This window comes from Euprymna scolopes, chromosome 46, assembly GCF_053919585.1.
Source record: "Euprymna scolopes isolate OS-2025 chromosome 46, ASM5391958v1, whole genome shotgun sequence".
NCBI lineage: Eukaryota > Metazoa > Mollusca > Cephalopoda > Sepiida > Sepiolidae > Euprymna > Euprymna scolopes.
In genome coordinates, this window is record NC_136527.1 from 166,998,413 (window position 1) to 167,010,117 (window position 11,705).

Consider the following 11,705-nt stretch of genomic DNA (forward strand, 5'->3'; position numbering starts at 1 on the left):
TAGGAGCCATCTTCCTTGTGGCAACCTTCACAATGTGCTCAATGTATTTGTTCCAGTTTTCCTTAAAAGGCTATGGAACCCCATCCAGAAAGAGAAGGTGTCGCGGTTTTGCTCACCTGGAAATGAGCATTGGATGTTCAGAGGGTGTTTATCTGATGCGCAAGAGATACTACACCTAAACATGATAGAAGGAGCCATCTTACTTGTGGCAACCTTCACAATGTGCTCAATGCATTTGTTCCAGTTTTCCTTAAAAGGCTATGGAACCCCATCCAGAAAGAGAAGGTGTCGTGGTTTTGCTCACCTGGAAATGAGCATTGGAGGTTCAGAGGATGTTTATCTGATGCGCAAGAGATACTAGACCTAAACATGATAGTAGGAGCCATCTTCCTTGTGGCAACCTTCACAATGTGCTCAATGTATTTGTTCCAGTTTTCCTTAAAAGGCTATGGAACCCCATCCAGAAAGAGAAGGTGTCGCGGTTTTGCTCACCTGGAAATGAGCATTGGAAGTTCAGAGGGTGTTTATCTGATGTGCAAGAGATACTACACCTAAACATGATAGAAGGAGCCATCTTCCTTGTGGCAACCTTCACAATGTGCTCAATGTATATGTTCACGTTCATATTTCTTGTACATATTAAGCCAAGAAGTTTTAAGGAATAATTCTCAGGAAGGTAGTTATTTATACTGTTTTATTGTTTGTCTCATCTATTTGTCAATTTTCTTAACTGTATTAGTCTTAGGTTTCTTTGATGAAATATATTCGTTCATTCACTTGAATATACATTATTTGTAACTGCATACTTTTATCTTATCAGTTGTGTTTTTTTAATTATCAAATAATTTGAGAATATTACAAAACGTATTGAAAAGTGTATTTTTCAATTTTATAGAATTTGCTCTTATGAATTTATAGTAATTGTACCCCTCTATGTACATACTTCCTAATAACCCAACAAGCAGCAAAAGCACACACCTTCCTTGTTGATGTCTAAATTTTCCGGAAATCCTTTTACACAAATAGCTACATCCCTCGCTCAAAAACGATTTTAAATTCCTTTCCTATTTCTGGCTTCTCTGGTTAAAACGAAGCAATTTAAATGACATCTCTCTACTCCCATATTTCTTAGTAGATTGTAATAATTAATTCATTAGATCATTGCGTTTTTAGAATTCACTTTGAAGGTATGATTCAAAGTGTCGTTACAATATTTTGTTTGTGTCCCATCAATACTTGTTTAAGTATTGTCTCAAGATTTTTTTTTCTATTTTGTACATGCCACTATTCTGTGTGTTGTTTATAAGACTTCAAACATATGAAATTATTGTTTCCCCTTCACATAATAATAATAATACAGTATGTAGTGTGCATTGGATAAGACAGGGTTACATAACAATTTTTGTCTATGCCACTATTTTGTGTGTTGTTTATAAGATTTGAAATGTATTAAATTATTGTGTCTCCTTCACGTAATAATAATATTACCTTATGTAATGTGTATTGATTAAGACAGGTTTACATAACAAATTTGAATATGCCACTATGTGTGTGATTTATAAGACTGCGAATGTATAAAATTATTTGATTCGAAGTAGAGCACAAATTATTCAGGATAGACACCAGTGCTTTGGGTAGAGGTGGGACCTGGTGTCGCAACGATATTGCAAGACAGTTTCAGCAACACTCTCAAAATTCAACAAACACTGAATACCCATATTGTAATTTATTATCCTCTTACAGAACACTTAATCACTCATTAAATTAAGATTATGTGACTGAGAATTGTATGCGTTTCACATATCATGTCTTCAGGAAATGTTGAAATATGTTGCAATCAAATTTGTGACACCAGCTAAACGGACATTTTAATAGTTACTTTTTAAAGAACAGTTAAAACGTTTTAGTAAATTTAAGACAATTGTAATTCTGATATATTTTTGCGAATGAAATAATTTTCTGTTTGTAATTTTACACATCTATGTTAGATCTTTGTTATTTCCATTCATATATTCCTGTATATCTGCTTCTGTTTATAATTTGTTTTGTGAGCATCAAGTAACCGTTAATCTATGAACCCCAAACAAAAAATTATATCAATTTAAAAGCTTTTTAAACTTGTAAATAGTTTATTCCTATTCTATAAAAATACTCTAAATCCTACACGAAGATTGGTATATCGTTGTCAATTGTTTTCAATCCTTTTATCACAGCATAAAGACGTTTTTTGTATTTTCCAAAAAATATTTGAAGCATTTTCATTAATTAAAATGTTAGTTTACAACTGATAATAAATAACGTTAATTTTGAAACGCTCAAGTTTATAGAACTTGCATTTATTAGTTGAACACAAAAATACGTTTAACGTCTTATTTGTGTTGTATGCAATTATTCAAAAATTTGGGAGAGAGGGAGAAAATGATAGACGACATTGTAGAACATAGATTATTGATGTGTTTATTGCAAAGTTAATTAAAACAATTAAAATGGACTTTTATCAAACATAACTCAATCCCTACACAAACTAACATCGTGATGTTATATTTTATAATATTTATATACTTTTAACACCACTGGCTAAACTCATGGGAGCAGCTCTGCATAGCTAGTACATATCCTCTCGCTCATCAAGACTCCTACAGTGCCTCCATGTTAGCCACACACGGTAACTGTGTTCCTTGCGGCCCCAGGCTAAACCTGTAGGATATCTCATAGTAGGGGACCCGTGAGATAGTGTGTTATGGCCCACCGATGTATGGGCATGCCATGGCACACTACCAACCCCTACTACCAACTCCATCCAGAAAGAAAAGGCGTAGTAGCGGACACGATAGGGTGGCTGTCTAGCTCACTGAGATTATTTTCGACCAGAAGCTGTGGCCTCCTCTGCTGCCATTCGTTGCGGTTTTGCTCACCTGAAAATGAGCATTGGAGGTTCAGAGGATGTTTTTTGGATGCGCAAGAGATACTACACCTAAACTGTGCGAACAAATTAGGAGCCAATGTGCAAAGTTGTGTACCGATGATGATGATGCTTTTAAGATTTAAATGAATATATTGACATATATAGAGATAAGTTACTTGACGAAGTAATTTCAAACTGAAACTTTTTAGAATTAAAATCATTTTTTAAATGTAATGCAATCCTGATAATGTTATATATTTTTAATACGTATTTTATTGGATTCAAATCTAAACGTTAGTGTAACAACTGCTGATTAAAATAGTTAATCATTAATAAGATACTTCTAATACATTGTTATTTACTTAATAAACAATTTACATTCACACCAAATAAAGAGCATTGAGACATAATTGGATGCTATGTGAGAGAGAGGCATACAAATGAAGGCACCGTAAGTAATTAAACTAAATGTAAAAAATTGTTTCCCACTTTTTTTACGATCACCAATGTAAACAGGTTTTTATGTGAAACACTTAACGTGCATGCGGCTAGATAAACAGTTTAAATTAAATTTAATAGATAAACCGTTTGGTTTTTTCATCTTAAAATTTTATCTTTTTGGCTTTCCTTTGTTTTTTTAAGGAGGGATAACAGCCTGTGTGTTGTTTGGAGAGAGTGCATGTATTAATAATACATTCTATGTTTTGTGGTTTTAAATAAAAAACACATGCCATCATAAATAATAAAATTTCAATTTAAATTCTATTTTTTATTGTTTTAAATAAACACCTCCCTTCATAGGTAATACAATTTCAATTTAAATTCTATTTTTGTGGTTTTAAATAAAAAAAAACACCCCCCTCATTAATAATAAAATTTCAATTTAAATTCTACTTTTTGTGGTTTTAAATATAAAAAACACCCCGCTCATTAATAATAAATTTTAAATAAATTCTATTTTTTCTGTTTTCAATAAAAAAAAAAAACAGCGCCTCTCATTAGTAATAATGTTATCATTTAGAAAGCTATTCTTACCACGAAAAAGGAGGTCCTTGCTTATTAATTTATACTTTCACCCAACAAATAAATATACGGACATTTTCTGTGTGATGACTTATTTATTTTTTTTAATAGTACTTTACGTTACGTTAGAAGAAAAAATGGTTGATACAAAAATGATCATCTCGGAAGTCCCGATAATCGTCCAAAAAATTGCAAAAACAAAAAATACTTATAGAAAACAATAAGAATCAGGATGACAGTTTTTGCAAAATGTTATGTCAAACGATTTTTACAATATTTTTTTTTTTTTTGCTTTTTTTTTTTTCAAATTATGAAGTGAAAGTACAGAATAGTTAACATCATATGTCATCTAATCCCCATCTAAAAAACGTAAGGAACCAAAAACTAATATGAATCCCCCGTCTCCTCCCCTGCAACAAAAATTTGAAACTGCGAACGATTACAAGTACCATTGACTGGTAACTGGTCATAAAGTGAGTGTTAATTTTACATTAAATAAAATAGGAAAGTGATCCCCACTCTAAAATCTGAAATAAGTATTATTAATTTATAATTCCTTTAGTGGATATTGTTAAGGCTGTATAAACGTAATAGTAAAAAATAAACTCATTTTTTTTAAAGGGTTAAACTATGCTGGGTTAGATTGTAAAGACTTACGAATATTGTTTTCTATATTAAGTAAGTGTTAATTGATGATAATTGATCATTTTGTGTGAACTTTATAAAAGACAATGACGCATCTTTTAAAATATTACATATTGGATGAAACATAAAAATTAAAACGGAATTCTCCAATGATATAATATATTTCTTTAAATCTTAAAACAATGAAATATAAAAAAAAAAAAGTTTTCGTGATCAGATGTATTAACAAAAAGCTTAATTCAATCAACTTCAAATTAAATTATTTTCTCAGAAATCACACAAGTTTTACAAAAATAATCATATTTTTAAGAAAAATCTAAATATCACATTGAATAAAATATTTTAAAGATATTTTTTTAAAATCATACTATTATTATCATATTTTATTGGATTGCAAAAACAAAAATAAATGAACTTATTTTGATGGTTAAGATTATATCAAAAGTTATAGATTGGATTTTTTAGTGAAAAAAAAAAAGAAAAAAAGATACAAACTTACGTATATTTCCAGGATTTCAATACGAAAAAAAAAAACATCGGGATGAATTCGTTTTTCTTTTGTGTTCAAAACACAAAAATTGTTTTTTTTTTTTTTTAAGATTTCTTTAGTAAATTGAAACAAATTTTGTTTTGTGTTTTCAATTCAAGATTTTCAAGAGATAAAATATATGAAAATATAAAAGAATCAAAATTAAAAGAGGAAAAACATAATTTAAACGTGAAATTATTTAAATAGAAAATCAACTGCTAAAGAACAAAGAACTTAAGGTCATCGTAATAACACGGTGTCATCATTATTTCGTTCCTCGTGTAAAAAATGTCCGTTTATTAGTTAAATGTGTCGAATTGTTTCCATATCAAATTTAGATTGTATTTGTCAATGTTTGGGAATTTCTTTATAAAATGTCTTTTCGTTTTTTTTTTTTTGTTTTTTTTTTGTATGTCTCATTTATTAAAATAAAAAAAAAATAAGATACATGAAGATTTAAAAATCAGGTTTATTTTATTTTATTTTTATTTATTTATTTTTTGAAGACTGAACATTTCATTAATAATTGAATTAGTCAAACTACTGTTAACATCCAAGATGAGAAATGTAGTCAAAATAATCAGTAGATTTACCGTTTAGTTGTACAAATAGCCTCGAACCATATAATCACTAAAAGGTACTCTTAAAGGTCAACACCGGTATCGAGCAGAAGTTTGTTTACATGTTTCACAAAGTTTAAATGGCTAAAATATAATCACGTAATTATTGAAAATGTGATCATGTGATTAAAATTTAATTTTTTTAACCACGGTGTTAAACAAATTTTAAAAAATAATGAAAGATGAAGTTTTAAAATGATTAAACGTGTTTTATTTTATAATTTAAAATGAAAAACGTTGAACAATAAAAATAACATTTTCAGTACTTATGTATTGTTAGTACTGTGCTGAAATGATATTGTTATTTTATTGAAAGCCATTCTTAACATGGGGAGGGTGATTTGTAACTATTCTGTGATTCCACCATACAATTAAAAAAGAAAAAAAAAAGATATCGTAAAACTTTAAGTAAACCTGAAAAACTATTCAAAAATAGCGCGGTAACAAAAATGCACAAGCATCAAATTTTGATTTAATTTTACAATAGATATTTTTCTCGGATGCATATGTCGGCAAATGGTACCGTGCTATTTTTATATAGTTTTTATTTTTTCAGTTTAAATTCAAGTTTCAAGATTTTTTTTTTTATTACATAAAGTTGTAATGTGGAAGCATAAATTAGTTACAAAACACCATCACCTCCTCATATTAAGAATGGTTTTCAAAATAATAACGGTATTATTTCAGCTCGGCACCAAAAATACATAACTACCTAATATTTAATTTTTATTGCTCAATGTTTTTTTCATTTTAAAGTATAAAATAAAATGTGTACTCGTACAGTTTATTAAAGACATTAAAAATGAAAATATCGAGAAAATAAAAGAGGTTATATTGTACGTATCCATTATGGAATGAAGTTCTCTGGAAAAACTTTCACTTAATTTGGTCAAGTAGTTTTTTTGTTTTGTTTTTTTCTTTGCTAAAAAAAACAAACAATTTGTTATGAGACCAATCAAAAGGGGCAGTGTTGTACTTTGTCCCGAAAATGTTCGATAACTCTTGGCGGTTCACAATTTACTATGACACCGTCTAAGCAGGTGCGCGTTCATATTAATTTAATTTTACACAGACGAATTTGAATAAATAACCCGACGCTTTTTCATTAAAGTTTCGATAAATTTGCACTTTTTTTTTAATACGCACGTTAAAGTTATTTCAAGTTATTACAAATACAAAATTATTTAATTTATTTTTAATTTTCACGTTTTAATTTTTTTTAAGTTATTTCAAGTTATTACAAATAAATTAATTTCGAACAAACAAAATATTGAATAAAATGACAATTGTATTAAGTTTTTGAATAAAAATTATTTAACACGAACTAACAAAATATTGAATAACATGAAAATTATTTAACAGGAACATTTTTATTAAGCATCTTGCTCTCGAAACAAAATATTGAATAAAATGGTACTTGTGCAGTTTTGCATAGACATTAAAAAATGAAAAATATTGAATAAAATTTATTTAACACGAACAAACAAAATATTGAATAAAATGATAATTATTTAAGAACATTTGTTTAAGCATATTGCTCTCGAATGCATTTAATGATGCGAGGAAATGCGTGCTCCTTCTCACGTCGTCTCCACAACTCTTCCATGAGATGAGTGGAACAAATTCTCATTTGTCGCTAACTCTCCTAAGTTTTCTTTTTATGTGGGACCAAAATCCCTCCACAGTTTGTGTGTGGACTGATGAGTCTACTGGATTTATGAAATTTTGTTCGTGGAGCACCTTATCGTGACTGCTGCTGCTGGGCATACTTCCGTAGGCCGCCCATCCGTCACTGATGATCCTGGTCCCTGGCAGAATCCAAGATCTTATAATTGGAAGTAGTGTGTCCCGATCCCTTCGTTCTACCACTGTAAGGTTGCATCGACTACTTCCTCTTTCTACGGCTCCAAAAACCCACACTCCATTTTTTGCTCTCCCTCTATTATATTTCCTTCTGAAGAATAGAGACTCGTCGATCTCAACTTCTTTTGGTACATTTGTCTATTTGCATTCCACCCAGTTGGGTTGTCTATGATATCTTTTTCACAGACTTCTCGGATGAAAGACATCCAGTTAACTATTGTATGTTCCGATACACCGAATTCATCTTTTATTCTGCGCTGGATCATTTCCATGCTCAACCACTCCACCAGAATATTAATGTCAGCAACTTACTTATTGGCAAGTGGCTTCTTTCGAAGAAGGAGCCTTTCCTGACAGTGGCTGTGGATTTGCAAGAATCTGAGGGACAATTCCACACATATCCATCAGAAGTTTTTGACCGTTTATGCAGAACCCTACGATTGTTGCAACTTTGGCATACGCTGGTATTCTGTATCAGGCCTAAAGAAGCTGCAGCGTCTGATCAGTTCCAATGACTTCGGTAAACTTTGCAAATGTCCAACTCGTTTCATGTATTTCGGCAATTGTTAACACACGGTTAACAATTTCTGTTCTCATATTGAACAGATAAATAAAAAATAAATAAATAATATAAAGATAAATTAATTAATTTGTAATAACTAGAAAGAACTTAAAAAATTAAAACGTGCAAATTAAATAAATTAATTGTGTATTTGTAATAAATTGAAATAACTTTAACGTGCGTATTTAAAAAAACGTGCAAATTTATCGAAACTTTAATGAAAAAGCGACCGCGTGCTGTTTAGACGGTGTATTTTATTCAATATCATTTGCATAAAATCAAATTAATATGAACGCGTACCTGCTTAGACGGTGTCATAGTAAATTGTGAACCGCTAAGAGTTATCGAACATTTTCGGGACAAAGTACAACACTGCCTCAAAAGGTAGCCGTGTTTCGATTTTTAAGAAGAAAATATATTATTTAAAATTCGAAAAGATGTATCGGCACTTTAAACTGAGTTATCTCCCCGTGACGTATTCTAACAATCCAAACACGGCCATCTTCAACGCGCTGTCATATTAACATGTTTCCCCGCTGTAAAAAAAAAAATAAATAAATAACTTCTCTGAATTTTTTTTCAGAGAACTTCAGTCCAAAACGGATGCGTACAATATAACCTTTTTCCGATATTTTCATTTTTTAATGTCTTGGTTCAACTGTACAAGTACCAATAAAATATATTTAATCATTTTCATAATTTTGGTAACGAAAAATACCCGTGCACATCATTCAACTTTGTTTGGATGACCAATTTTCGAGGTGATGGGTGGGATTCAATCAATTGACACACTAATTATGCGGTAGTTTTCCAGAGGTTTTCATTCATCAATCAATATCGAAAGAAGACACTTGCAGTTGTTGAAGGCGACAGCTCGGCAGATTTCTTACGCTTACGAGATTGATATGTTCAGAGCAAACGTTGGTAATGTATACATGCAGATTAGATTATATCAGAACGTTGCGATTGAAGTGGATGATAAACTGGTCGAGAGAATTGGCCTTTTTGTGGCGTGTATAGAGACGGGCGATTGGGAAAACAGAAACAAGGACGTCCTTACACACGTCTGTGAAAGCCGAGGACATACAGACAGGAGGTAGCTGGGAATTAAAGTAGTTTTCTGCTCAGAAGGAGAAACATGGTGGAATTTCTGATTTTGATTATATTATTGGGGTGAGCGCGGACGCAGACCCCACACTTAGAAATAATGCGTCCGAGTCGTCCACATTTGAGACGATCGCAAAGGTCAACCCAACCGCAGTGCAATGGAAGGGCCTCACTTTGAAGGAACGACCTAAATGATCATCGTTGACCTTTACGCCAGGTAAGTATAATATTTAGCCCCTCGTCCCCGGCCTTGACATTATCTACTGCCAAGGCCTCATTTGGGGTACGAGGAAGCTTAGGCACTAAGGCCAGTAAGGGGGAGTGGGGAAAAAAGGGGTCTTTTCTAATCCTTAGCTAGACTTGCGTAAGATAGCAAGTACTTTATTATAAAACCTACACTAGAGTTTCTATCATGCACTGTTTCGCCTAACATTCTTACCCGGACCTACTTAAAATAACAGCTCCCCAGCTTACGGGATGGCAGGCGACATTCACGCTGTGATAAAAAAAAAGGAAAAAACATGTAACATTATATACAAAAAAAACTAAAAGGGAAAGATATGTACAAACTAAAGAGTTTTAATATTTTTTTATTTTTTTTTGTGATGGGGGTGAGATGATGGGGAGGGGGGCAGCTAGAATACACCCAAAAAGAAAGAAAAAGAAAACAAATTAGCAAAATGCCTATGGGGGCGGGTTAGTAAGGGGACCCTCCCTACCTAACGGCTGGTCTGTCGTTATGAAACGCCCACTGTCTTCCGGTCCTCTTCCCCCGGGGGTAAAGGGTGAAAGCAAGCAGGTCGTTCCCTAAAGGGGAGTTGAGGAACTAGGGACATGTATGAAAAAATAAATTAGGGTCGGGGATAATAGGGATTGATGGCGTCTTCCAAGATAAAGTACGTAATGGGCGAAATAGGCCTGGGACAAAATAAAACAAGTGGACTTTTGGGCATCTTTGGAAGCTCTCCTAGTGCCAATCTATCAAAAAATAAAAAGCTATGGGAACAGGATCCACACGCATACTACCTTAATCTAGGCCCTATAAAAAGCACAAGCTCTCCACTCTCACTACCCAATATTATAAGGTGAACCTTATATTACTTGTCTTGATGGGGCTGGGTTCCGAGAAAAAAGAAACCTCAGCACCCTAGGACCAATACCACTAGGGTGGAAACACGAACTTAAATCTAGCGCCTCGTCGGATGCACAAACTAGTGTTGTGCACCCATCTTCTATCAAAGTCGATGTGGGGCAATCTTTTCCAATCACATCTAATTTTCGTTTTAAGTTGATGCTTAAAACGAACAACCAGATCGTGATCAGAAACGGATTGCCCCCTATAGACAATGTCCAGACGTGAAACCCACGTCACTAACCTAGCCACCGCTAGGATCGCTAGAAACCCCAACCGTTTCTCCCTATCAAACGGCGGATCCACATTGTCGACTACGTACGCTAAATCAAGTGGCACCGACCGCTCGGGGTCGATGCGAGCCGTTACCCCTTCGACATACTCCCAGAGACTCCGCACCCCGCTGCAAAGAAAGAACGCGTGTTCTCTCGTCTCCTCCTCTTCTTCATCATCGCAGCGTGGGCACGGGGGATAGTAATAATCCCTATCATAATCGTCCCTGGCTAGTTTGCCAAAGAGTGGCAGCGCGTCTCGGACTAGCCTCCACGTAAGAGAAAATTCAGCATTGTTGATATAGCTACTGGCAGGCGCCCAACTCCACAGCGAGAGAACTTCCCCCCTCGACAGATGTAGCCGCTCCACCAGCGGGTCTTTCGCAGTCCCCTCCACTACATCCCTATATAGCAACCACCTAGGCCGTGCAAGGTCACTGGACCCCGGCAATGCCCTAAGGGCGGCTCGGCATTCGGTCAGGAAACACCTTTCCCCCGCCGGTCTTCTGCGACCTTCAGCGGCAGGGTTGGATATGAGCCGTGGGAAAGCTTGCTCCACGACTGGTACCCAGGGCGTTTCCTCCATCAGTGTCCGACTCAGGAATGCCAATCTTTCTGCGTGCTTGTGACTTAGCAGATCAGGCATCCCCAAGCCTCCCTCGCTAAGCTACTGTGTACAGACCTGTCTACGGACATACGGCTTTCCTCCTACCCAAAGAAGTTTGAATAGGAGTTGCTCTAAAGCCTTACAGCGGTCCGCAGGCAGGGGAAGAACAGATAAACGGTAAAGGATCAGCGGAAACACGTATGTAGCACATGCCTCCGCACGACCCTTCAAGGGCAATTTCCTCCGAATCCAAGTCCCTACTGCCGACTCGACCTTAGTCTGTACTTCCGACCAATTCTTGTCCAGCTGGAGGTCCGGCCCGAACCACACACCGAGGATCTTTACTGGGCCATCTGTCCAGCCGAACGCACCTGGAAGCGAGTTTACCCCGGTCCAGGCGCCCAACCGCAGGCCAACGGACTTGCTGCGATTGATCACGG

The 11,705-nt window shown here is 34.5% G+C and overlaps 1 non-coding gene across 1 annotated transcript; it reads right to left on the minus strand.

Annotated features, from left to right (window-relative positions):
• Window positions 1-9,315: 9,315 nt before the first annotated feature.
• LOC145271540 (U1 spliceosomal RNA) lies at window positions 9,316-9,479 on the minus strand. The gene has a single exon (XR_013865950.1). It is a non-coding gene; the product is annotated as a U1 spliceosomal RNA (small nuclear RNA).
• Window positions 9,480-11,705: the final 2,226 nt, after the last annotated feature.